This window comes from Nycticebus coucang, chromosome 14 (assembly GCF_027406575.1).
Source record: "Nycticebus coucang isolate mNycCou1 chromosome 14, mNycCou1.pri, whole genome shotgun sequence".
Taxonomy (NCBI): domain Eukaryota; kingdom Metazoa; phylum Chordata; class Mammalia; order Primates; family Lorisidae; genus Nycticebus; species Nycticebus coucang.
In genome coordinates this window covers 32322256-32348170 of record NC_069793.1, presented here as the reverse complement: position 1 = coordinate 32348170, position 25915 = coordinate 32322256, and the positions used below count along the sequence as shown (strand labels likewise).

Below are 25915 nucleotides of genomic sequence, written 5' to 3'. Positions count from 1 at the left end.
CTTATTCCATTTTATCAACTAAAGTGTTTGCTTTGAAACTCATTTGAAACCATAGCACCAAAAAACCACCGCCAAACTGAAAATCACTTTTCATGTTTTTAGTATTTGTTTGTTCAACATGGACAGGCTCTTTTTTCGTCCACTTAAATGGTTTCCTGATCCTTAAGGCTCACATTATGTTAAAAATACAGTTCTTAAAAAGTTAGACTCTTAGTTGTGAAAAGGCCACAAGAATGCCTGCCAATAACTAGTAAAGAATATGACTTGTGGGCGACACCCGTGGCTCAGTGAGTAGGGCGCCAGCCCCACATACCAAGGGTGGCAGGTTCAAACCCGCCCCTGGTCAAACTGCAACAAAAAAGGTCAAACTGCAGGGCAGTGCCTGTGGCTCAAAGGAGTAGGGCGCTGGCCACATATGCCGGAGGTGGTGGGTTCAAACCCAGCCCCGGCCAAAAACTACAAAAAAGAAAAAAAAAAAAAAGTCAAACTGCAACAACAATACAAAGTAGCTGGGCATTGTGGGGGGCACCTGTAATCCCAGCTACTCAGGAGGCTGAGGCAAGAGAATCACCTAAGCCAAAGAGCTGGAGGTTGCTGTGAGCTGTGACACCATGGCACTCTACCGAGAGTGACAAAGTAAGACTCTGTTAAAAAAAAAAAAAAATAAATATATATATATATATATATATGACTTGCTATTAAAGTACTAAGATAATACATAAAAAAGTCTTTTAAATTCCAAGCATAAATTGGTAAGTTCATGAATTAAGTCACTCACCCAATACTAGGGTTGTAGCTGTGATCCAAAAACCCCTCCCATGCTCTTCTACAAGAAAATATTGTCCCAGATTTTCACCAGTGGAAATTAACATATGCTGGATTTGCCTCTGCAAATAGCAGGGGCTATGGTGCTCAAACTCATACATGCAGGGCAGCAGCAAGAACCCTGCTCTGGGTGGGGAGTATAAAACATTGAAGCAGGGAAGTCACAGGGCAGGGTGGGGGTGGGAGTTCATCAGGGCTCCCTCTATGGGGTTCTCAGGCCCCTGTTGGCCCTAAGAGCCTTGTGATGCCTGGAGCCCTCCACTCAAGCTGTCACCTCTGACCATGCCCGATGCTCCCAAATTAGTCCTCCAATACTTTCCATCAAGGCTCCAATTTCCTCATTGTCCCCTCCCCATAGACATTAGATAAGTGATACGAAATATGGATAGGATGATGCTTTGAAAATTGTACAGCTCTATATAAATGGCCTTGGTTGTTATAACTGATATGTTTACTCTCAGTGTGGTTTACACACATGAAAAAAGAGGCTGCAGGCCAGGTGTGGTGGCTCATGCCTGTAATCCTAGAATGTTGGGAGGCTGAGGCCAGAGGTCACGTGAGGCCAGGAGTTCTATACCAGTGTGAATGAGACCTCATCTCTAAAAGAAAATAAAAAACTTAGCCAGGCATGGTGGCTTGCACCTGTACTCCTGGCTACTTGGAAGGCTGAGGCAGGAGTACTGCTTGAATCAAGGAGTCTGAGGTTACTGTCAGCTACCTGATGCCATGGCATTATTGCCTGGGCAATAGACTGAGACTCTGTCTCAAAAAGAAAATAAAAGATAATAATTTGTTACAGAATGGCTTAATTAATGCTGGAACAATCTGAGAAAATGATTCTTGTGTTTTGTAAGGCTATAAACTCTAAGTAACTAAATGTATATGACAGATAATTCTTACATGTCTTAAACAGGATGTCTATGTAGTATTACATGATGTGGTATTTAATGCCGCATATTTAATTTCAGGAGGCATTCTGTCATTTACCATAGAAGACTACTGTGCAAACAGCAGCAGAAATAAAGAATGCTCAAAATTTTTTAAAATAAAAATAACACACCTTCTGATACTTCATAAATCAAGGTAAATCAAGTCAATTTAGACGTGGCCCAAAAGTCTTTGTACAACATTTTAAAGGAAAAGGACACTGTCATTGGTATTGTATTTTATGTGTGCTTGGTTGGTGGCAATTCATTTCAGGTGGCATATGTGGGATAAATCTGTGGTTTTATCAATGTAAACAAGCTGGTTTGATGTTAGCTGTCATCAAATAGACAGGCTCAGAAGAAATCTTTGTTCTATCCTGATGTGTGGAATCTCCCATTTCCAAGTGGTAGACATGGCAGATTAGCAGTAAGCATTCATCCAACCTCTTTCTAGGAGTATTCTTGTACAACAGAGGATAGGAAGATAAAAATGACATTTTCTGGAGTGACTTGAAGCTAAGCACATTATTTTCTTGTTTGGCTGTAACAAAGTACCATCCGTTAGGTGACTTAAAACAACAGAAATGTATTTTCTTACAGTTCTGGAGGCCAGAAGTCCAAAGTCAAGGTATTGGCAGAGCTGCACTCCCCCTGGGGGCTCTTTCTTCCTTGCTTCTTCCAGCTTCTGGTGGCTCCAGGAATTCTTTATTGTGACTGCGGCTCCAATTTCCGCCTCTGTCTTCACATGGCCTTCTTTCCTCTCTGTCTTCTCTCCTCTTCTGATTCTTATAAAGATACTTATCATTGAATATAGAGCCCACCCAGGATGATCTCATCCTGAGATCCTTAACGTTAATACTCTTCAAAGACCATTTTTCTGCAAATGATGTCACATTCTCAGGTTCCTGGTGGACCTGTCTTTTGGGGAGTCACCATTCAACACACTACACCAGGGTTTCTGCATATGAATTAAGTTCTGTCCATAAGATGCACCTTGGGAAGTCGGAAGGCAGACATGAGGAAGGAACAGTCTTCCCACTTCTTTGGCTGACAGTGTTGGCAATCACAGTTATGAAGACCTTGGGATGGCTTTTATATCAGTGAATTTCAAAGGCAGTTGAAGGACAGTGTGGTGGCTTCCTTTGCCCTCCAAAGTCTTATTAGGGCAAAGGTAGCAGCTCTCTTGAAGAGTCAGTTCTTTGGTATTGCTCTGGGAGTCATTCTGGGGTCCAACCTAGAACCTACAATTTAGGTATTTAATTCACTGTATTAAATCACTTAGTGCTTAAAATAACAAGTTAGTTTTGTTTCTTGCAACTAAACCTTGCTAATACATTCCCTTGCTGCTGATGAAAATAAATTTGCAATATTTAAAACCGTATCATTTTTCATTGATATGAGCTCCATACTATCTCTTACAGTTGGCTTATGGTGACTAGACCAAAAAAAAAAAAAAATCATTAGTACAATGAAGTATAGGGGAACTTTTTAGAGTGATGAAACTGTTCTGTATGATATAGTAATGGTAGATAAATGATGTAACACATTTGCCAGAACCCTTAGGATTTCACAAAAGAAACAGTGAACCTTACTGTATGCAAGTGGTTAAAAACTCATTTAGAAAGTTGAGGAATCCTCCTGAAGAATGGGATAAAATAATTTAACTCCATTACAATTGTATGAAACCACCTCACTGAAGGAGTGGGAGGAAAAAACACCAACCTAAGTAGATTTGGAAATGAGTAGCGTCTGTAAGAATAAAGCCAAAAGGAACTTATTTAAGTACAATTTAAAATTTCCTTTTAAATGATTATTGGCCTTCTTCCTTCTTACCTGGGACATTCTATGTATAAGATATAAGAGAGCCCTGCCCTTTTCTCTTGAACAACCTACAGAGCCTCACAAATGTAAAATTTCTTCCTAAACTCACACAAGTGTTGTAAAGTGGTAGCCCAAGGGCCAGATTCAGCCTACAGATACATTTTATCCAGTATGCACAGCATTTGAAGAATACTGGAATTGGTTGTTTATATTTCAAAACTCCAAGGATTATGTATAGCAATACGGTTTTCTAGCTTTTTTAAAAAGTCAAAAGCTCTAGCAAGACTAAGCCCGTATTTGCATCTGACAGTGTGCATTACAATAGTGGGCTGCAGTGAGATGTTGGCCTTTTTAGACATGGCTTGTTATCCAGTTTGTCACAGTCTCTTCTGGGCCCATATGTCCCATATAAGTTGCCTGCATGCCCTGTAACACCCAACTGTGAAACTCCAGTTATACTATGAAGAGTCAGGTCAATTCCACGCATGACTGTGCTTTCAGCCTGCCTCACCTTCTCTTACAACACCCCTCTCGCATCTTTCAGCTTCACCTTATCCTTATTTCTTGGAGTTTCTAAATTTGCTTCCTGTTTTCTCGGTGGAAAGAAACCTGACATGGTTGTGTGTTTTAATATAGCGTACTTTGCATTTGCAAAGAAGAGTCTAGAAAAAAACTAATTGAAAGCTGTGAATCTTTAATGACAATTCTAAGCACAGTGAGGCATATTCTTGGCCACAAGACTTTACATCACTGTCTGTTCATAACACAAGTCTTGGGCATATTCCTTGTATTAAAGCCTGAGAGACATATCCTTAATTAGAATTGAGATTCCTTTTTTGTCTTAACACAGACATAATAACTGTGCAACATACTAACTAGTAAGTCTTTAGTGTTGAAAACTAGTCGTTAAAGTTATTGGTTCTTTGATGTCCAATTCATGGCAAACTCTCAAGGTTATTTTGCCAAAGGAAGTCAAAGTCATCAAGCTGTGTTCTTTAATGGGGATTGATACACTTTTATGAAAGGAACTTTGTGGAATTTTTAAGAAACATCCATTTCTCTTTTTCCTAAGTACAGTAACCTTGCCATGGCCCTTTATAGCCCTTTGAGGCTACTCAACACCAGTGTGAATTTGCTGCTCTCTTATGAATTGCACAACCCATCTGACAAATTATTCTGACATTTTCACCTAGATATCAAAATCTTTCAGTTATCCAAGAGAAGAAAACATCACCATCAAAAGCCTTTCTCATACGGAGTCTATGGAAACCACCAACCATTATATAGGGAAAAAAAAACAGGCGCTGAAGTTTAGATTGGGGCATTCATCTTTCCTTTGTGATAAAAAGTTAGGCTGTTACTTGGGAACTCACTACACGCTTCATTGGCAGAAATGCTGTCTTTTCTGCTTGAAAGCGTGGGTACTTCAGAAGTGCCTCCCCTTGCTAGGATGAGTAAAAACAATATCATTTTCCCTGATAGCTGCTGAATTGAAGTGAAGGATTATTTATTTAAACTTTTGAAGCATGAAGCAAAATGCAGCCAGTGTGTACTGTGTCTGTCTTCAAAACCATAAGTCAGAGATAAGAGTTTACGAAGCGTTAGATCAGTAGGATGAGTCCCACTTTCTCATGTAAGCTCCGCAGAGCAGCAGGGTGCATTATCAGCCTCCAGATCCCCATTAAAACAAAGCGAAGGTTTCAGCTCCTTCTTTCCTACTACTGCACAATTCCACTACCTCTCCTTGCTTCATAAAAATGTTTTGAATTATCCCACTACCGATTGTTAAAGAAAAGCTCTTTTATTACCTGCTAACAGCTAGTGTTATTACCAAGAATAGTGAGTCTGAAATCCTTTGCTCCCCACACATCCCCCAGTCAGCCCCACATAACACCATGGGTTTGTCAAATCCCATCACACCAGTACCTAACTGCTCCTATGAGTTTTATACATTCCTTAAAACCTGGCTTGGCTATCTGCAATCAGATCTCTCGCAGTGGAGCCTGCAAACAAGTTATCTCCAGAGCTACTTAAGCCAAAGTTCAAATTGCTAAAACAGGCGTGGAAGGTGAAGTTTCACAAATGCCCCAGTAGCTTTCGAAGGTGCACAATTTTTCCTATTTTGTGTTATTCTCCAAAATACACTGCCCTACCTCCCTCTCTCATTTTAGCACGAGGTACTATATTAGTTTTTTATAGTTGCTATAACAAATAGCCATGAACACAATAGCTTCAAACAACAGAAATGTATTCTCTCATTGTTCGAAAGACGTAAGTCCAAAATAAATTGTATGGGGCTAAAATCAAAGTGCCAGCATGGCTGAAGTCCTTCTGGAGTCTCGAGGAAGCATTTGTCCTTGCCTCCTCTAGCTTCTGGTGGCCATGGGCATTCTCTGGCTCTTGGCCACGTCTCTTCAATCTCTGCTTCAGTTGTTACACTGCCTTCTCTTCTCCAGCCAAATCTCCCCGTTTCTCTCTTAGAAGGACATTCGGGATTACATCTGAGGGCTACCCAGGTAACCCAGGATAATCTCCCCATCTCAAGATCACATTGGCAAAGCTGCTTTTATCATATAAAGTAGTATCCACAGGTTCCAGAGATTAAGATATGGACATCTTTGGGTGTGGCACACCCCATATGCCTACCACAGGCGCCAGTGCAAAGTAATGCTATTGCTACTCTTTTCTTCTAGGTAGTAAATTTTCTTTTTAAATTCAGATGCCCAAAAAACATAGTGATTTATCAAAGGAGTAATTCTCTAAGGAAAAAATACTTAGGAGTCTTGTGGGTCCCTATAAATGGATGGTGCTCTAACTATTCAAAGGTTTTCATAGGTGAATCTAGAAAAAAAATAGCTAATTCTACAAAGTCCTTTTCCCCCTAGCTCTTGGACTGTGATTTCTAAATGCCATTTTCCTCTAAAATGACCCAGAGCTCCTTAAACAGTTGATTCCAGGTTGGGTAGGACATCTACAAGACGAACCTGAAACATTTTTCTGTGAAAGTTTAGAGTGCCTTCAATGACTCCTGAGGTCTCTGAAAAGGACTCAAGAGACAACTTATAAATGATCCCAATGGCCAATAATCCCAGTGGATTGAAACTTATCAAATATACACAAATCCATGAGTTTAAACTGATATTTCAAAAGCACCTCCGTTATCATCTTTGAAGAATGCTGGAGAATCAACTTATTATTATTATTATTATTTTTTTTTTTTGTGGACACAGAGTTTCACTTTATTGCCCTTGCCAGAGTGCCGTGGCGTCACACAGCTCACAGCAACCTCCAACTCCTGGGCTTAGGCGATTCTCCTGCCTCAGCCTCCCGAGTAGCTGGGACTACAGGCGCCCACCACAACGCCCAGCTATTTTTCTTTTGTTGCATTTTGGCCGGGGCTGGGTTTGAACCCGCCACCCTCGGTATATGAGGCCGGCGCCCTGCTCACTGAGCCACAGGTGCCGCCCAACTTATTATTTTAATATTTTATAGATAAGGGAGAAAGAATCAAGTGTTTATCCTGCTTCTCTTTTATGAACTATATCCACCAAATAGTTGATGAGAGGAAGTTTCTCTTTATAGAATTATTTCAGCTGAAAAATAATGAAGGATTTATAGAATTAGAAAGAAAAATCAAGGTAACCTCTAACGAGTTAGTGAATTGTGCAACCCTCCAATGGATTAAGGATTGAGATAATGATCCATGACTGGTGATACTGCAAAAAGTAAAATAAGCAGGCAACGGTGACTCCTGGTAGAAGTAAATACCTATAAACTGTTACTTGTCAAATAAACCTAATCAAAACTCTAGACATAATAACCAATATACAGGAAACGCAGAGGAAAAAGGACCATTTGAGCAATACTATGTAAGTGCAATTTATAAAATTCATATGTGAGGTACTCTACAGCTCTACAGCTGTGGTCCTCAACCCCCAGGCTGTGGACTGGTAATGGTCTGTGACCTGCTAGGAATCAGGCCATACACCAGGGGGTAAGCGGTGGGTGAGTGACTGAGCTTCATCTGTATTTACAGCCACTCCCCATCGCTCACATCACCCCTGAGCTCCGCCTCTTGTCAGATCAGCCGAGGCATTAGATTCTCATAGGAGCACATGCAAGAGGTTGTGCACTCTTACAGGAATCTAATGCCTGATGATCTAGGGTGGAATTGAGGTGGTGATACTAACTCTGGGACCATCTAGTTCCAGGAAAACAAGCCTAGGGCTCCCACTGAGTCTGCATTATAGTGAGTTGTATAATTATTTCATTACATTTTACAATGTAATAATAATAGAAATAAAGTGTGCAATAAATGTAATGCCCTTGAATCATTCCCAAACCATCTCTCCCCCAACCCCAGATCTGTGGAAAAATTGTCTTCCATGAAACTGGTCCCTGGCGCCAAAAAGGTTGGGGACCACTGCTCCATAGAACCAAAATTGAAAGAAAAAATAGAGGTGAAGGGGAACCTATAAATTAAAAGAAACTCAATGGACAAATCAATTAATCACAAGGTATAAATTCTAGTGCATCCTTATTCAAACAAACTGTAAAACATCAAACAATACAGTCAGGGAAGCTTAAACTCTGACTACATAGTTGATGATGTTAAGGAATTGTGATTAATTTTTAAGACTATCTTTTTAAAGAGCAGTTTTAGGTTCACAAAAGGAAGGCACAGAGATTTCCCAGATTGCCCTTCCCTCACACATTCAAATTCATTACCAACATCCCCCACCAGAATGGTACACGTGTTATAGCTGACGAACCTACATTGACACATCATAAAGACACAACATTCCTAGTTTTCATTGAGGTTCACTCTTTGTGGTGTAAATTCTGTGGGTTTGGACTAATGTATAATGATGAGTATCCACTGTTATACTATCATACTATACTGTTTTCACTGCCTTAAGCATCCTCTATGCTTTGCCTATTCATCCTTCTCCCACACACAACCTCTGGCAACCACTGAGGTTTTATTATCTCCTTAGTTTTGCCTTTTCCAGAATGTTACATAGTTGGAATCATTCACTATGTAGACTTTTCAGATTGGCATCTTTCATTTAGTAATATGTATTTAAGATTCCTCCATGTATTTATTTCATAGCTTGAGAGCTCATTTCTTTACATCACTGAATAATATGCTGGATGTACCGTAGCATATTTAGCTACATAGCAAAGAGTATCTTGGCTGCTTCCAAGTTTGGGCAATTATGAATAAAATTTATATAAACACCCATGTGGCCATGGTGTATGGCACACCTCTTGGGGGTTGAACACAATTATAAGAGGGACTTTACCTACCTAACAAATGCAATTAGCATAACTTAATTCTTTGTACCCTTAATGAATCCCAAACAATAAAAAACAAACAAACAAACACCACCACCCATATGCAGGTTTTGTTTTCAGTTCATTTGGATAAATATGGAAGAAGCACACTGATGGTAAGAACATGTTAAATTTTTTTTTTTTTTAGATGGAGTCTCCCTATGTTGCCTTCGGTAGAGTGCTGTGGCCTCACAGCTCACAGCAACCTCAAACTCTTGGGCTCAAACAATTCACTTGCCTCGGCCTCCCAAGTAGTTGGGACTACAGGCACCCACCACAACACCCGGCTTTTGTTTTTGTTGTTGTTGTTGTCATTGTTGTTTAGCAGGCCAGCCCTGGTGTATCTGGCTGGCACCCTAACCACTGAGATATGGGCACCACGCCTGAACGTGTTAAATTTTTAAAGAAATCTCCAAACAGTCCTCCATAGTGGTCACCCCATTTTGCATCCCCACCAGCAATGAATAGCAGTTCTGTCGCCCCTCATTCTTGCCAACATTTGATGTTGTCAATGTTCCAGATTTTAACCATTCAATAGACTTGTGGTGGAATTTCCTTATTATTTTGACTCGTATTTTCCACATGACATATGATGTGGAAAATCTTTTCTTATTCTTATTTGCCATCTGTATATCTTCTCTAGCAAGGAGTCTGTTAAGGTCTTTGGTGGCCCATAATTTAATGGAATTGTTTCTTTTCCTATTGTTGAGTTTTATGATTTAACTTTTCAGATGTGATAAGTCAAGAAAAAGGAATCCTTATCATTTAGAGATATCTACAGGAATATTTATAGACAAATGATGAGGTGTTTGGGATTTGCTTCAAAATAATATGGGTTGGACTGACGATCAATGTGTGAACAAAAATGCCCATAAATTAATAACTATTGAAACTGGTTTATGGGTACATAGGAATTCATTATACCATTCTTCCCAATTCTGTACATATTAGAATTTTTATACTTATTTTTTTGGTTCTAAGTTATAATCTTGCTTTTCTATTGGCTTTAACCTAATACCAAAAATAATAGCAACCAATATCAAACACACATCATTCAGGGCCTGAGCTATATGTAGTCAAACATCATTAGCTGCAGTCATTCTCCACGGACTTGTTAGTAGGGAACTTAAGATTCCAAGTTGGGGTACTGGGCACTGGCCAGCTATTCCACGTACCTTCAAATAAAATATAGCATTTTATTTGAATGTCCCTCTGTGTTTTATCATATATTAGAGCTAGAAACTACATTTAAACATGCTGTAAATCTTTTTTTTTTTTTTTTTTGTAGAGACAGAGTCTCACTTTATGGCCCTCGGTAGAGTGCCGTGGCCTCACACAGCTCACAGCAACCTCCAACTCCTGGGCTTAAGCGATTCTCTTGCCTCAGCCTCCCGAGTAGCTGGGACTACAGGCACCCGCCACAACGCCCGGCTATTTTTTGGTTGCAGTTTGGCAGGGGCTGGGTTTGAACCCGCCACCCTTGGCATATGGGGCCGGCGCCTTACTAACTGAGCCACAGGTGCCACCCCATGCTGTAAATCTTATCAAGTTCACAGATTGCTCTTATTACTTGTTCACAAATATCTTGATAATGTTCAAGGCTGTAAATATCATATTGTTTCCTTCCATTTTGTGCCTTGGCAGCGGAGAAAAATTATATGCAAAATTCAGCCCATTGCCTAACACAGACTTTCATCAGGAAGAAAGTCTCAAAACTATTAAAATTGTTCCAAATAATAGCATACTTATTAAGCTGAAAGATCTTCCCATAAACGAGTTAGCTGTCTGTCAGAAGTCACAATCTTCTCTCAGTAAACCAGACTCAACACCTTGGAGCCATCACTGATGTGTCCCATATGTTCTTTGGTTAAATGTTTTTTGAGTGGTTACTATGTGGTTGGCTATGAGGATCCAGAGGGATTATAAAACATTCTTGTCCATGAAGAAGCAAGTCTGGTGGGGTGGCACCTGTGGCTCAAAGGAGTAGGGCACTGGCTCCATATGCTGGAGGTGGTGGGTTCAAGCCCAGCCCCAGACAAAAACTGAAAAAAATAAAATAAAATAAATAAGCCTGGTGAATGGAACAAATACATGAACAAAAATATCTGGGAGCCATCTGATGCAAATGCTCACGAGAGATCTTGATCAAAAGGTACAAACTTCTAGTTATATGATGAGCAAATTCTGGGGATGTATTGTACAGTGTGGGTGATAATGGATGTGTTGATTTAATTGTGATCACCATTACACAATGTATACAGACATCAAATCATCACATTGTACGCCCTGAATATGTATCATCTTTGTCAATTAAATTTTTTAAATAAAAATGTTTAAAAATGAAAATATCTGGCAAGTGTTCTGACGAAGTCCCCAAGTTCTGAGGCTTTTACATGTCATCCTTTCCCTCTGTTTTCAACGTCAATTGTCTGAAGGGATTACAGAATGCGCAGTCTCATCCCAAGTAACAGTAGAGGGCAGCAGCTAACAGCACAGATTTGGGCACCACCATGCATGGACCTGGATCCTGCCTCCACTACTCTTTAGATACCTTGCAGGTATCTGACTTCTCTGGACCTCAGTTTCCCACACTATGAACTGGGGATAATAATATACTTGCTATGTAAGATTGTTGCTAGGATTAAATGAGTGAATATCTGTAGAGGTCTCTAAATCGTCCCTGATGGAATAAGGACCACATGAGTGCAGTTACCATGGCTGCTGTTTTTGTGAGAATCCCCAAACCTGCCCTAGCTGTTGCTCATCACCCTTTTCCTCCTCTGTAACTCATCCACTTCTCTGGGCTGATGCCCTCCCCTTAGGTTGTGACACTCCTAGAAGTTATAATTGCTTTAATTCCTCAAGCACTGATAATAAAAGATTGTACTGTTTATGGAAACATTGCTAGAACCTAGAGTTCATTGATGACGCTCCGTTTCAGGAATTCAGAGGACATCTCTCTGCTCAGCCCTTAGTTTGCTGTTGAGGGGCAAGAGCCAGCTCTTGGACCTCAAGACAGGAATCCCCCACAGCTTCTCCTCAGTCCTCACCCCTAGTGAGGCACACCAGAATCTCTCCCATAACCCCAGCAAGTAAGCACTCTGTTTAAATAATAATTTTGGCCAGGCGTTGTGGCTCATACCTGCAATTCTAGCACTTTGGGAGACTAAAGAGGGAGGATCACTCAAGGCCAGGAATTCAAGACCGGCCTAGGCAATAGTGAGACCCCATCTCTATAAAAAAAATAGAGCAATTAGCCAGGCGTGGTAGTGCTCACCTGCAATCCCACTACTTGGGAGGCTGAGGTGTTTGAGCCCCGCAGTTTGAGGTTAAAGGAAGCTATGACCTCGCCACTGCACTCTCTAGCCAGGGTGATAGAGCAAGACCTTATCTCTAATAATAATAACATTATTATTATAATAAAGGCCGGGTGCGATGGCTCACACCTATAATCCTAGCACTCTGGGAGGCTGACGTGGGTGGAATGCCTGAGCTTACAGGTTCGAGACCAGCCTGAGCCAAGGCAAGAGCCCGTCTCTAAAAACAGCGGACTGTTGTGGCAAGCTCCTGTAGTCCCAGCTACTTGGGAGGCTGAGGCAAGAGAATCGCTTAAGCCCAAGAGTTTGAGATTGCTGTGAGCTGTGACACCATGACACTCTACCTAGGGTGACAAAGTGAGACTGTTTCAAAAAAAAAATTATGAAAGTAACAGTAATAATTTCTACAGAAATTATCTGATCACAGCCAGATTGCCTTTTACATTATTATTCAAAGCAACTTAACAACTCATCCTGAACTGCTCTATCCCAAAGCGGGATTTGCTTTTAACTTCGCGTAACTCAAAAGGCCCATTACTATGTTGTTTTTCTTACAAATAAAAGCACAGTCTTCTCTCAGAAAAGAGTTCTGCTAGTGCATTTATTGATTGAAAATTATTTTTGTTCCATGCTACATATGCATAAAATACTGAAAGCACAGATTTATTCTGCATGGCAATCCAGGCAGGCTTTCCATATAAGCCCGAAGTCATCTTTACTTCAATATTCTTCTCTAAACTATCTGTTGGGGGTAACAAGTGGGGAGGCGTGAAAGGAAATGTGGCAAAACATGAGCAACAAGTATCTCAGGGTGAAGGACTTTCACTAATAATTTTCTTTGCATTTTTTAGACTTCCCAGTTTGCTTTATGCATATTACATTTAGTGTAAGAGGGAAAAATGCTATTTTAAAATGTCTCATATCTGATTTTTCCTGTCATTCACATTCCACTCCCGCACCAACTCTTCCTCCGCTTTTCATCCCTTTGACCCTTCCTGCTTAAGCTAGCAGGGGCCTGTTGTTTTCTACCTCTGCCTGCCTTTCAACCTTCCTCATAATTCACGCTGATCTGCCTATTCAATTGTATTTCCACCTGCACACTCTCATCACCCAAAGGTATAATCCTAAAGGTCAAAAGGAAAATGACTCCCTTTTCCCTGTTTCTGAGGACTTTGGGGAAAATATCCCACCATGGCTAAAAATCTTTCTTGGGTTGGTAGCAAGAGACAGAACTAAATATAAAGATACTGATATGTTTATCTCTTTTCTGGAAATTGCTACTATGTATGGATGACAGGCATGATTGGTGCTACTAAAAGCTGTACTTCCCAGGTGAGGTTAAGTACTTTACCCAGGGTCAGGTGGCTAGAAGGTATCAGCGCACAGATGAGGACTCGGGTCTCCTGGATGCCCCAGACTCTTTCCATTGTTCCATATCCTTGGCAAAGAGGACTTGCCACGTTTACATTCACAATACATCAGCTTCACAACTGAAGTATCATTTCTAACCAGGCCACTTTACTTCTTGAGCTCTTCTAACCTAGGCTCTTCTAACTATAGTTAAGCATATTTTATCCTTTATTGTATTTCTGCTCATTGTTCCTTATTTTTAAATCCTGTCTTTTTTTTTTTTTTTCTCTTTTTTTTCCCTGTCTTCTTAACCAGATTGCTGGCTTAATGAGATGATTATCATGTGCTAAGCATATACTAACATTTACATACTGAAAACGTCATTTCTGTTGGATGCTTGTCTTGTCAAAATAGTATATTAAAGGTTATATGCACTGAAAGCCCTGACTTCAGCATAACAGAATTCATCCATGTAACAAAAATCACTTGTACCTCCTAAATTTCTTGAAATTAAAAAAAAGTTATATGATCACTATCTAAAATCCTTGAGTCAAAGGATAATTTGCCACCCTTGAATATTTAGTAAATTAAATAATATTTTTACCAAGGCCAGGAAGAAGCTAATTTTGCCTTATTAAACAATTTATGATATTATTTTCTATCAGTATTTTTCAAACACTGAGAGTTCCATCCCTTTTACAAAGATACACATCTTGTCGTTATAATCTCCAAAAGAAAAAACAAATGGATATACAATTTAAAATGTAATATAGCACATTTATGGAATTAATGGGACTAGCCGTAAAAGCCACTTAAACTTGTCCTCAAAAAGGAACCTAAAAACATAATTTAATGTGTCTGTGATCTGTTTCTAACCAACAAATACCTGAAAAGGGAAAGGTACTTGGTGCCTAAGGACTAAGATATTCCTGTAAGGAGGCCTATTCATATGTATTACCAAGACAAGATTTTGAAAATATCAAAATGTCATCATTTGTCCTTAAAGCATTGCTTTTGGAAAAATAGATTGCATGGTGTAACCAATTAAAAAATAAAAATTTCGGGCAGCACCTGTGGCTCAAGGAGTAGGGCGCCAGTCCCATATGCCAGAGGTGGCAGGTTCAAACCTAGCCCCGGCCAAAAAAAAAATTAAATTAAATTAAAAAAAAAATAAAATTTCTACCTCCTGTTTTCCTCCTTCCTTTTCCCATTCTGCCTTATTAGAGGGGTGGAATAGCAGAAGTATTATTTAGCAAATCATCACTTCATTAGGACAAATTACACGACTTTCTTTTCTTACAGTGAGTCTCCACTCCTCCCAACCACCCCCCACCAGCACTTCCCTCTTGGATTTAGATCATATTTTCATGTACATAGGTTTTCTTTTGAGCGTGCACAAGTTTTCCCTTTCTAGAGGTACTGTTTCTTTCCAGTTAGACTGTAAGTTCTGCCAGGGCTGAGCTTAAAACTTTCTTAGTTCTTTGTACAGTGGAGTGTCAAAATATAAATTAAAGTATTATTGGGTTGTATTCTTCTTGGGAAACACAAATGGAGTCGTGGGCTTCACTTGATTCTTTGGGCTTCTTTAAAACCATGTTCCCAAATGCAGTACAGCTGAAATAACAACAGCACCAGCTTGCATTTTTACAGTACCATATACTTTACGAAGTGTTTTCACATCTCTTATCTCTTTTATTTCTCACCAAAATCCTAGGAGGTAAGTGGAGCAGATATGGTTCCTCTTTTTTGATAGATGGTAAAACAGAGGAAGAGAGAGGTTAAGTGACTTGCCCAGTCTCTCACCACTCCAGTACATCTGCCAGAATTATCTTCCTCAAAATAAATATAAACATGTCATTCCCCTGCATAAAATCATCAACAGGACTCCAGCTGTCTACAGGGTAAAGTGCAAACTCCTTAGCAGGGTACGTGAGTCCCTTTGCATCCCGGCCTCTGATCCTTGCCAGCTTCATCTTCCTCTCCTTCCCATGGCCCTCCGTACTTCCCCAGCCTCCCAGAATTCCCACCAGCACCCCCACATCCTCAATGCTGCAGACAGAATGCCTCTGGACTGTCTGGCCTGCCCTTTTGGGTTTAAGTGTAAGTCCCACTATCACTGGGATTTGCAATCCAAGAAATTCCTGCTCAGATCCCTCCAGGTGGGTTAGATGGAACCTGGAGAATGGAGCTCCACCTGGGTGCGGACCTTTGCTGGTCTTGCTCACTGATGTGTCTCAAGTGTCTGGCGCACAAGAAGGTGTTTAGTACATTCAAAAAACATTAAGTAAATGAGTGCTGTTCTGGCACTGAGGCTACTGTCTACATGGAACAGTCCCTTCGATTTAAGAGAGAGAGGAGTGAGCCAAACTGCACAGTACACAGTAGATCCAGTGTCAGAGATGTGTGCTGCTGGAAATGGGAGCCCAGATAAAGGGCGGCCAGGACTGGGGGCAGGGTGCAGGAGAGAGCAGCAGAGACAGGAGAGGCTTAGGCTTTGCTTTATCCAGAGAGAACTTGACAGCAATGTACAAGTCAACCAAGTTCAAAAGGAGGTGGAGAGATTCTTTGCATTTGAGAAACTACATGTAATCTTTTTTTTTTTGAGACACAGTCTCACTCCGTTGCCCATCAATTAAGTATTAAACACTTTGCTAGAACTTTTGCTTGTTAAAATAATTAACAATGTAAAAAAAGAAATTTTCATATGGTGTAGTGGCTCACATCCATAATCCCAGCTACTTGGGAGGCTGAGGCAAGAGGCTCTCTTGAGGCCAGGGGTTTCAGACCAGCCTGGGCAACATAGTGAGACCTTGTCTCTTTAAAAATAAATAAATTTAAAAAGACATTTCAATTCAGTAAAACATATTATGTATGAAGTACAATTTGTACTTGTCTTTGTATTTACAATCATGGCAGTTATCTATTTAGAACCTCCTTTTTTTTTAAGACAGAGTCTCACTATGTCACCTTGGTAGAGTGCTGTGCTCACAGCAACCTCAAACTCTTGGGCTTAAGTAATTCTCTTGCCTCAGCCTCTGAGTAGCTGGGACTACAGGTGCCCAGCACAACGCCTGGCTATTTTGTTATTGTGGTTGTGGTTGTCATTGTTGTTTAGCAGGCATAGGCTGGGTTCAAACCCGCCAGCCTCAGTGTATGTGGCTGGTGCCATAACCGCTGTGCTATGGGCACTGAGCCTAGAACCTCCTATTAAAATACCAAAATATGTAGAAAAACTCTGGGTCAGAAACAAAAACTGTGTCAAAAGCACAAAAATTTCAAGCCTTCAAGACTGACTCTTGAAATGTATACACGTAGCTGAGCCTGCATGTATGTCAAGGCCCAGTTGTTAGAACTGAGAGTTCTCCAAATTAACTAGAGTACAATAATTAAGGGATAAAACCAAGAGGCAAGAGGATAAAACCAAGGCCAACTGTTCAAAACCAGCCTAAGCAACACAGCAAGACCTCATCTCTACAAAAAATTAGAAAATGTAGGGCGGCCCTGTGGCTCAAAGGAGTAAGGCGCCAGCCCCATATGCCAGAGGTGGTGGGTTCAAACCCAGCCCCAGCCAAAAACTGCAAAAAAAAAAATTAGAAAATGTAGCTAGGTGTGGTGATGCACACTTGTAGGCCCAGATACTTGGGAGGATGAGAGGTAGGAAAATCATTTGAGCCCAGGAGTTTGAGGTTGTAGTGAGCTCTCATGTGGCTGCTGCACTCTAACCTGGGTAACAGAGCAAGACCTTGTCTCAAAAAAAAAAAAAAAAAAGATAATAAATTGTAAACATTTTATTTGATTTTGGTATATATGTATGATTATATTTTTTAAAATTTGACAGTAATTGTATCAATTGCTTACAACTTAATCATCTAAAGATTTCTTTTTTCAGGGAGGACTATTTTATCACTGATGATAATAAAATACAGACTGACTTATTATCTGCTTTGTTGTTTTCAAACTATCTATAGACACCACATCTCCTGTCTGTACCTGGAGTTGAACTCCTCTCCTTGCTCCTGTCCTTGGTATGCTACCAGACCTGTGTGCTTTTCTGTATGCATATTATATTTCCAAAAAAGAACGATGAAAAGAAGAAAGAAAACTATCTAGACAACTCACAGAATTGTTGGGCTAATTGGATAAACAGTTTTGAGGTTGTTCTAGAAACAATATTCCAAACCACCACCCTCCCATGCACACACACACACTAGTCTAGTACAAATTAATCACTGCTGCTGCTGTCTTAGACAGCAGAAGAGAAAAATCTTCACCACCATTGTCGTCCCACAAAGCCAGAGGCTTCTGCCAACACCTGGCCAAGCAGATTTTGCATAGAGCTGTCTTTCTCACAGTTGCTCACTTCCGAATATTAGTGCCAAGTGGGTTTATCTAATTAATGAAGCCCAGGTCAAATTTTGGGGATTTGTTTTCTGGATTCCCTCCCAGGGGAGATGGAAATCATCAAAAGGGTGTTAAGTGCTAGGCAGCCAAAAATACAAGGAAAAAAAATCCACTGCACCACACCTTTTAGCTGGTCACCATTAATATGTCCTTATTCTCTACTTAAACTTAATAGCAACATAGGAATAAACAATAAAATTCTGCCATCTAATAGAAAGCAATAGCCCTCATGCAAATAAAAATGTATTCCCTGTCCAAAAGAGGATACAATATTTTAAAAATTCATCCAAATACTGCATCCAACTCCAAATTATAGCTCTCTGGATGAAATGCACATCCAGATGTGTCTCCTCATCTGCAGTGAGCTCAGCACTAGAAGAGAAGATAATTGCCTCCAAATCCTCATTGTACAATAGAGAAGGAGCAGAAAGGTAGTAACATCTCCAGATGAAGGACAAGAGACTGGGAGTCATTTGGTAGTCACAGCAAATACCAAACACTGCCTTCTCGCAGAAAGAATGAGGACCCCTTGGCTTGGTGATGATATATTGATTATCATGTTTGATAGTCTCTCTGGAAGAATCCTTCTAGTCCATTATTATCTATGACCTCATCTGAGAAGGGCTTTGGAAAGGATGCCTTTCCTGGAGATCTCGCAGAACCTTCAAAGCTCACTTCTCCTTGGTGAGAGCTTAAGCACCTAGCATGGTCTTAGGGGTTGAAAAACCAAAGGCTGTTGCCAGGCAAGTATAGAGTTTCTTTGATCATATACTCTTGGGAGACGATTTTCCATGGGTCTGTTGTATCTCTACATATCTTGAAAGCAGAATCACTGGCTGCTCATCATTTCAGATTATGTTTTCAAGAATATTTGTATACCAAACAGCCTTGGAAGGTGAGCTGTTTTTATACCGAGCGAAGGGCAGGCCAGCTTACCGTGCATTATAAAATATTTGGGTTCCCTCAGCTCATGGTTTCTTATCTGTAATGCAACCCATTGTGAGTGCTGACATATTTGGGCCCATCCACACAGCACCTCCGGGACCTGGGGGTAAGGGAAACTGATGCAAATATGCTGCTGAGCTCGTATTGATTACTCTGCTGTAATAAAGTCTTTTGTCTCTAACCCGTGAAATCTTATGTCTTCTACCAACATCCACCAACACGCTGGCAGGCTAACTTGTTAGCTTGCAAGTATGGTAAAAATCTCAGAGCCTTCACAGTTCTTGAGAGGATATCCCTCAAAAATATGGAAGGCTTTCTATTGTAAGATTCATGCAGGAGTAGCCATTGCCAAAGATCTTTCTAGAGTTTTTAAGTCCTTTCTTCTAGGCCTAGAGTAACAGTTTTTGAGGCAATCTGAAACAGTAGGTCCTATGGGAAAAGATCTTTAATTTAATTGTTATCAGCAGGTTCTGATGTATTTCTGGTTAAGAACTCCTAAAGGGAGAATCTTTAGAAAGGCCTAAGGTTCCATTTTTACCCACTTGCTGCAGCTAGCCTTGCTAGTGTCAGCATCAGGGAAATAAGTTGGCTTTTCAATCTGTGGGGCTCCAGAACAAGGGTTTCTCAGTCAGTTGAGATTGGAGGCTATAGGCAGAGAGTGGCTCTCAACCCAAACTATATTAATATCTGTCTCTGCTTACAAAGTAGGTAGTTCTAGTCTGAATTTACCAGGATCCTTTAGGACTATGCTGAAAGTGGCAAGAAGTAACCACAACCTGTCAACATAAATTGTATCGACTCTTCCCCCTAACAACAATATAAACCATCGTGGTTTATGTTCCAAGAAATAAAAGGAGACAGTTTTTCATGGAAAATGTTTTGACATCATAAAACAAGGTTCATGTTCTTCCTGGTCTGTGAAATCTGTGTCTCCGTTGTCAAAGCCTTGGTTCTTTAATGAAACTAATGCCAAATTTTAGGTTCTATTTCTTGAAGCACTCCACTTCTGGTACCAAATCTGTTCAGTTAGGTTGGCTGAAAGTAACAAAATAAAACTGACGCATAGTGGCTTACAATAAATAAAGTGTTTTTTCTTTGCAAAACTAGAAATTCAGAGGTAAATTCCACAGGTTGAAAAGGTGGTTCCCTAATGTACCAGAACCCAAGTTCCTTTCAGCTTTCCACTGTATCCTGTAGCATGTGGAATCCATCCTCAACACGTTACCTTTGGATAACCTTTGCTAAACGGTTATCCTACCCACAGCTTCACATCTACATCCAAGATAGGACAAAGGGGAAAGGCAAAAGGATAAAGGCTCCTGCAAGTTAAGTATGCTTCCACTCAAGGAACTTTCCAGAAAGCCCCACAAAGCAACTTTCCAATCACCTTTTCAGCCAAAGATGTCACTTTCCCACTCCGGGTTGTAAAAGGGACATAACTCTTCAGCTAGGCATGATGCCACTCTGACGAAAAGCTAGGTGGTGCTAGTAAAGTGAAAAGAAAGAACATGTATTGAATAAGTTACCAGAAGTGTCTGCCACGGCAATTAACTAAAAAAAAAAAAAAAATTAATGCTATGCAAGACAAATAAAATCTTTAGGCTATACCTGTTCTGAAGGTTCCCTGAGCATAATCTCAGAAAATGAGGTAGCATAACAGTTAGGAGATGACTTGTATAGTCTAGACAAGAAATGATTAGAGGCTAAATAGCAATATGAATGATAAGGGCAGAACTGGTCAGTGCTGGGAGAAATGGTCCCTCCCTGCTCCTGAAGTGTTACTTGCAACTGAAGGGAGTTCTACGAAGTGTCTATGTTGACATTTTTGGTTTCTCCATATCTTCATCTCACTCTACCCAATGGAGAAGTAGAGTGACTTATCATATTGGTGCATGTGGGAAGACAAGGAAGGCAGGCTCATTTCAGGTCCACCATTTTCCAGTAGAGTGTGGTCCTCCCGTGAAGAGTAGTCTTGGGCTGAGAATCTGAAAATGTCCCTTCTAGCCCTGCAGCAGGGGGCAGCCTAACTATCCCTAACTTTTGTTCCCCTTGGGCAAGCTGGCCACAGAGGGTATGAATCTATGTTCTTCCCTGGTGTTAAGTCCTACCATATCAGAGGCCTCCCTGTTTAGCTTTGCCCATGCCTACTTCTGGGGCTGACAGTAACCCAGCATGTGTGGTTCACAGATCAAAAGCCATTTGATAGAGGCAAAAGCCTAGCCTCTATCAAAACTAAAAGAGGTACCCTTTCAATGTACTTCTTCTTTCTTCCTAAAAACGATTGCATTGATATAATCACATACCATACAATTCACCCACTGAAACAATTCAATAGTTTTTTAGGATTTAACACATTTGCGCAACCATGTCCATAATTTGAGAACATTTTTTATCACAACATAAAGAAATCTCTTATACTTTAGTCATCATTTCCCATTCTTTCCCCTCAGTTAGGTCCTCCCAATCCCTGTCAAATAGAATCATACAATATGTGTTTTCTTTTGCGTTTCTGTCACTTAGCATAGTATTTTCAAGATTTATTCATGTTGTAGTATATATCAGTCCTTTGTTCCTTTTTACTGGCAAATAATACTCCATTGTGTAACTATATTATAGTTTGTTTATCCATTCATCAGCTGATAGACATTTGGCTAGTATAAATGTTTTCGGCTGTTACTAATAATGCCATTACAAACATTCATGTACATGTTTTTGCATAAACTTGTATTTTCAATTTTCTTGGATATATACCCTAGGAGTAGAGTTACTGGGCCATATAACTCTGTTTAGCTTTTTGAGAAACTGCCAGAGTATTTTCCAAAGTGGCTGCAGCATTTTACATTTCCACCTTCAGTACAGGAGGGTCCCAAATTCTCCATGTCTTTATTAACATTTGTTATTGTCTGTTTTTTTAAAAAATTATAACCATTCTAGTAGGTATGAAGTGGTACCTCACTGTGATTTTCATTGGCGTTCTTCTCATGGCTAATTAATTTTTTAACCTGGTTGAATGTTGTATGTATATAACTAATCAAAGTGTACACTGAAGATTTGTGCATTTTACTGAACATACATGAGACTTCAATACAAAAGTTTACCTTAGAAGTATATTCTACACCAAGTAAAGAATTCGTACATTCTATTTTTATATTATTTTTTAATTTTTTTAGAGTCAGGGTTTCACTCTGTGACCCAGGCTAGAGTGCCCTGGCACCATCATAGCTACTGCAACCCAGAACTCCTGGGCTCAAGTGATCCTTCTGCCTCAGCCTCCCAAGTAGCTAGGATTACAGTCATATGCCACCATGCCCTGCTAATTTTTTTAATTTTTTGTAGACATGAGACCTCACTATATTGCCCAGGCTTGTAACAAGCATGAACCACCGCACCTCACCCTATTTTTAAAATAAAATCACCACCAACAAAAAAGCAGCAGTTTTTAAATTAGACAGACCTGAACAGAAATCCTTGAGAACTTATCCTTGCTCTGTATCTCTGGTAGCAGAGCTGCCTAACTACTCTGAGTCTCTGTTGCTTCATCTTAAAATAAAATAATACACTCTGGGAGTGTATAATAAATAATACATTCTGGGAAGCCAAGACGAGTGGATTGTTGAAGGTCAGGAGTTCAAAACCAGCCTGAGCAAGAGCGAGACCCCATCTCTAAAAACTAGCCAGGCACTGTGGCAGACACCTGTAGTCCCAGCTACTCGGGAGGCTGAGGCAAGTGGATTGCTTGCACCCTGGAGTTGGGAGTTTACTGTGAGCTGTGACACCACAGCACACTACTGAGGAAACACCGTGAGACTGTCTTAAAAAAAAAAAAAGTAATAAAATAAAATAGTAAAAATTCATTCAGTTGTGGTTAGTGTGCCTCATATTGGAGCTTAAAATAGTAACATTTTTCCCCAAACATAAAAATTATTAGCTCATAAATTACTCTTGCATTTTCATTGTTAACAATTGATTAGCCTCCTGACTAGCACATTAAGTTTTTCCCTCTGGTATGGCCATGCCTTTCTGAAATCATTTTTTTTTGGGGCGGGGTTGGGTTTGAACCTGCCACCTCTGGCATATGGGGCTGGCGCCCTACCCCTTTGAGCCACAGGTGCCGCCCCCTGAAATCATTTTAAAAACATGAATAATGTATATGTCTTCCTTCAATTCAACAGATTTATGAATGCTTCAATAACCAGCTGTGTCACTTGATGTGAAGAGATTAACCTTATGAATTTTCTCCTAGTACAATGACTAATGGGAAGATTGATGCTTTCAAATGGTCTAAATGTTTGAGATTTAAGGTACTGTATCAGTTCTGCTGCTGGATCTACAGCTCAGGTACAATGTATTTCAGTAAGCCACCAATCAAGCGGCTTAAATATCATTTGTTTCACCTATAAAGTCACTATAATCATATGTTGCACCACTAGTATAAAATTTAATTATTAGCTACAAATCTCTGAGATCCTTAGATGCTACGAGCTTTGTAAATTCAGCGTTTCACTAAAACAGCGCTAAGATTCTAAGATTCCCACCATAAATATGCATGATAAAAATTGTTAACGTGCACTTATATAAATCTTTCACTTATAGACCTATGACTTTAGACTTCAAACTTTTCTGTCAATCAAGATTAGGGTTATCTGTATATAAGAGCAAACCAATAGTGCATTAAACAAGATGGAGATTTCTTTTTTTTTTAATATATAATAAGTCCAGAGATAGTCATGGGCTGGTACCACACCTTTCTGACATCACCGGGCATATGGCTTCTTCCTCTTTCTTCTCCACTATCATGGCTTCCGCCCTCAAGGCCATGTCTTTGGTTTGGTTGTGGCCGCTCCTACCATCAAGTCCACATTCTAGGCAGCAAAAAGGAAGAAAGGGCAAGGGCAAAACAGTCAGCTTCCAGGCTGAGTTGCCTCCCAAAAAGAGCTTTCCCAGAAGATACTCTCAAGATTTTCATCTGCATCTCATTGGTTACATCTAGCTATAATAAAGCTGATAAATGTAGTTTCACAGAAGGATACATTGCTACATCTACAACGGTCTACTACTATGGCATAAGAGGGTAGATATCAGGTTGACAGTCTTAGACACACTTAAAAAAATTCTATTTTATGGTCTTTCTAGAATGTTGTAATCATTCATATTCATTCAAAATTAAATTATTTTCATTCAAATTTAAAATTTCAAACAATTGTAGAGTTTTTTTGCTAATCAATTTACTGAGTTAACTTTCAGGGTATCATTCACTAGTATAACAAAAACTTACTACACCTTTTTTGTATCAGGAACTTGTTAAAAGGATAATAGGATTTTTGCAGAGAAGGGCATCTTGCTCTTGTTCAGACTGCTCTCAAACTCCCAGTCTTAAGCGACCCTTGATCCTCCTGATTTGACTTCTTAAAGTGCTAGGATTACAGCATGAGCCACTTAGCCCAGTTATATAAAGATACAACCAGGATACTATCATCACATCCAAAATAATGAACATACCGTAACACCCAAGTTTCCTCATGTCTCTTTGTAACCCATTTCTCCCTGTTCCTTGATCAGTCCCCCACCCAAGGCAACAACAACAATCCATAGTACTGCCACTATCATGAAAAACTGATAGATTGGTGTGTATTTTCCAGAGTTTTATATAAATAGAATTATACAGTATATGTCTAGCTTCTTTAACGCAGGAAAATTGTTTCAAGATTCATCCATGTTGTTGCATATATCAATAATTCATCTTTGTGCATTGCAGAATAGTAGCCCAATACATAAATATATAGCAATTCTTTTCATCCACTCCATTCACTTCTTTATGAACAGTTGGGTTGTTTTCTGTTTTGGAATATTAAAAGTACAGCTGTTGCCTTTTTGGGAAAATAGCTCTTCAAAAAGCTAAACATAAAGTTATCGTATAACCTAGTAATTCCACTCCTAGGTATATAGGAGAAATATAAACTTATGTCTGCATAAAATGTTGTACACAAGTGTTAGTAGAAACATTATTCATAATAACCACAAGTGGAAACAATCCAATTGTCCACCAATGGATGAACAGATAAACAAAATGTGGCATATCCATTACAGTGCAATATTAATTTTTTTATTAAATCATAGCTGTGTACATTAATGCAATTATGGGGTACAATGTGCTGATTTTGTATACAATTTGAAATACTTTCATCAAACTGGTTAACATAGCCTTCATACAATGCAATATTAAGCAATAAAAAGGAATAAAGGACTGATACCTGCTACAATGTATATGAGCCTTGAAAACATTATGCTAAATAAAAGAAGCCAGACACGTAAGGCCATATAGGTTATGATTCTGTTTGTAGCAGGTGTCCACAAAAGGCAAATTCATAGAAACAGAAAGTAAAGTGGTGGTTACCAAGGACTTGGGCAATGATAGCTAATGGGTATATGGGTTCTTTTTGGAGTCATGAAAAATGTCCTAAAATTAGATAGTGGTGATGGATGGTTGTACAACTGGGAAAACACTAAAACTTACTTAATTGTGTAATTTAAAAGGGTAAACTTTATCCCAATAAAGCTATTATTTTTAAAAGCTGCGATGAACAGTGCTGTGCAAATCTTTGTATGGACATTTCACTTCCGTTGGGGAAGGGCAAATAATTAGTAGTAAAATAGCTGGGTCATATGGTAAGTGCATGTTGACCTTTTTAAGAAACTGACGCTGTACTGCAAAGGGTATCATTTCACATTCCCAGTAGTAGTATATGAGACTTCCACTTGCTCCACAGGCCCACTCACATTTGGCACGACCGAACAAGCTTAAAATTTCAGCGGGGAAGTTGACTTACGAGGGTGCCTGAAGAGATACAAGGAAAAGGACCGGCAGCTATTCGGTCCCAGAAACCAAAAGCCGCAGAAGCAGACGCTGGACTAAGGCGCAGCAAGTCCCGCCCCCGAGTTCCACCCTAGAGCGCCCGCCACTCCGCCAGTCACGGCCAGGCCGCGCGATACGAT

The 25915-nt window shown here is 39.8% G+C and overlaps 1 long non-coding RNA gene across 1 annotated transcript in view; it reads right to left on the bottom strand.

Annotated features, from left to right (window-relative positions):
- Positions 1-25836, bottom strand: part of LOC128566028 (uncharacterized) — a 120067-nt gene extending 94231 nt beyond the window's left edge. Inside the window, exons 1-2 of the long non-coding RNA XR_008374369.1 lie at positions 25700-25836; positions 23667-23784 (exon numbers count right to left, since the gene is read on the bottom strand). This is a non-coding gene — a long non-coding RNA (uncharacterized LOC128566028). The remainder of the gene's footprint in view (positions 1-23666; positions 23785-25699) is intronic.
- Positions 25837-25915: the final 79 nt, after the last annotated feature.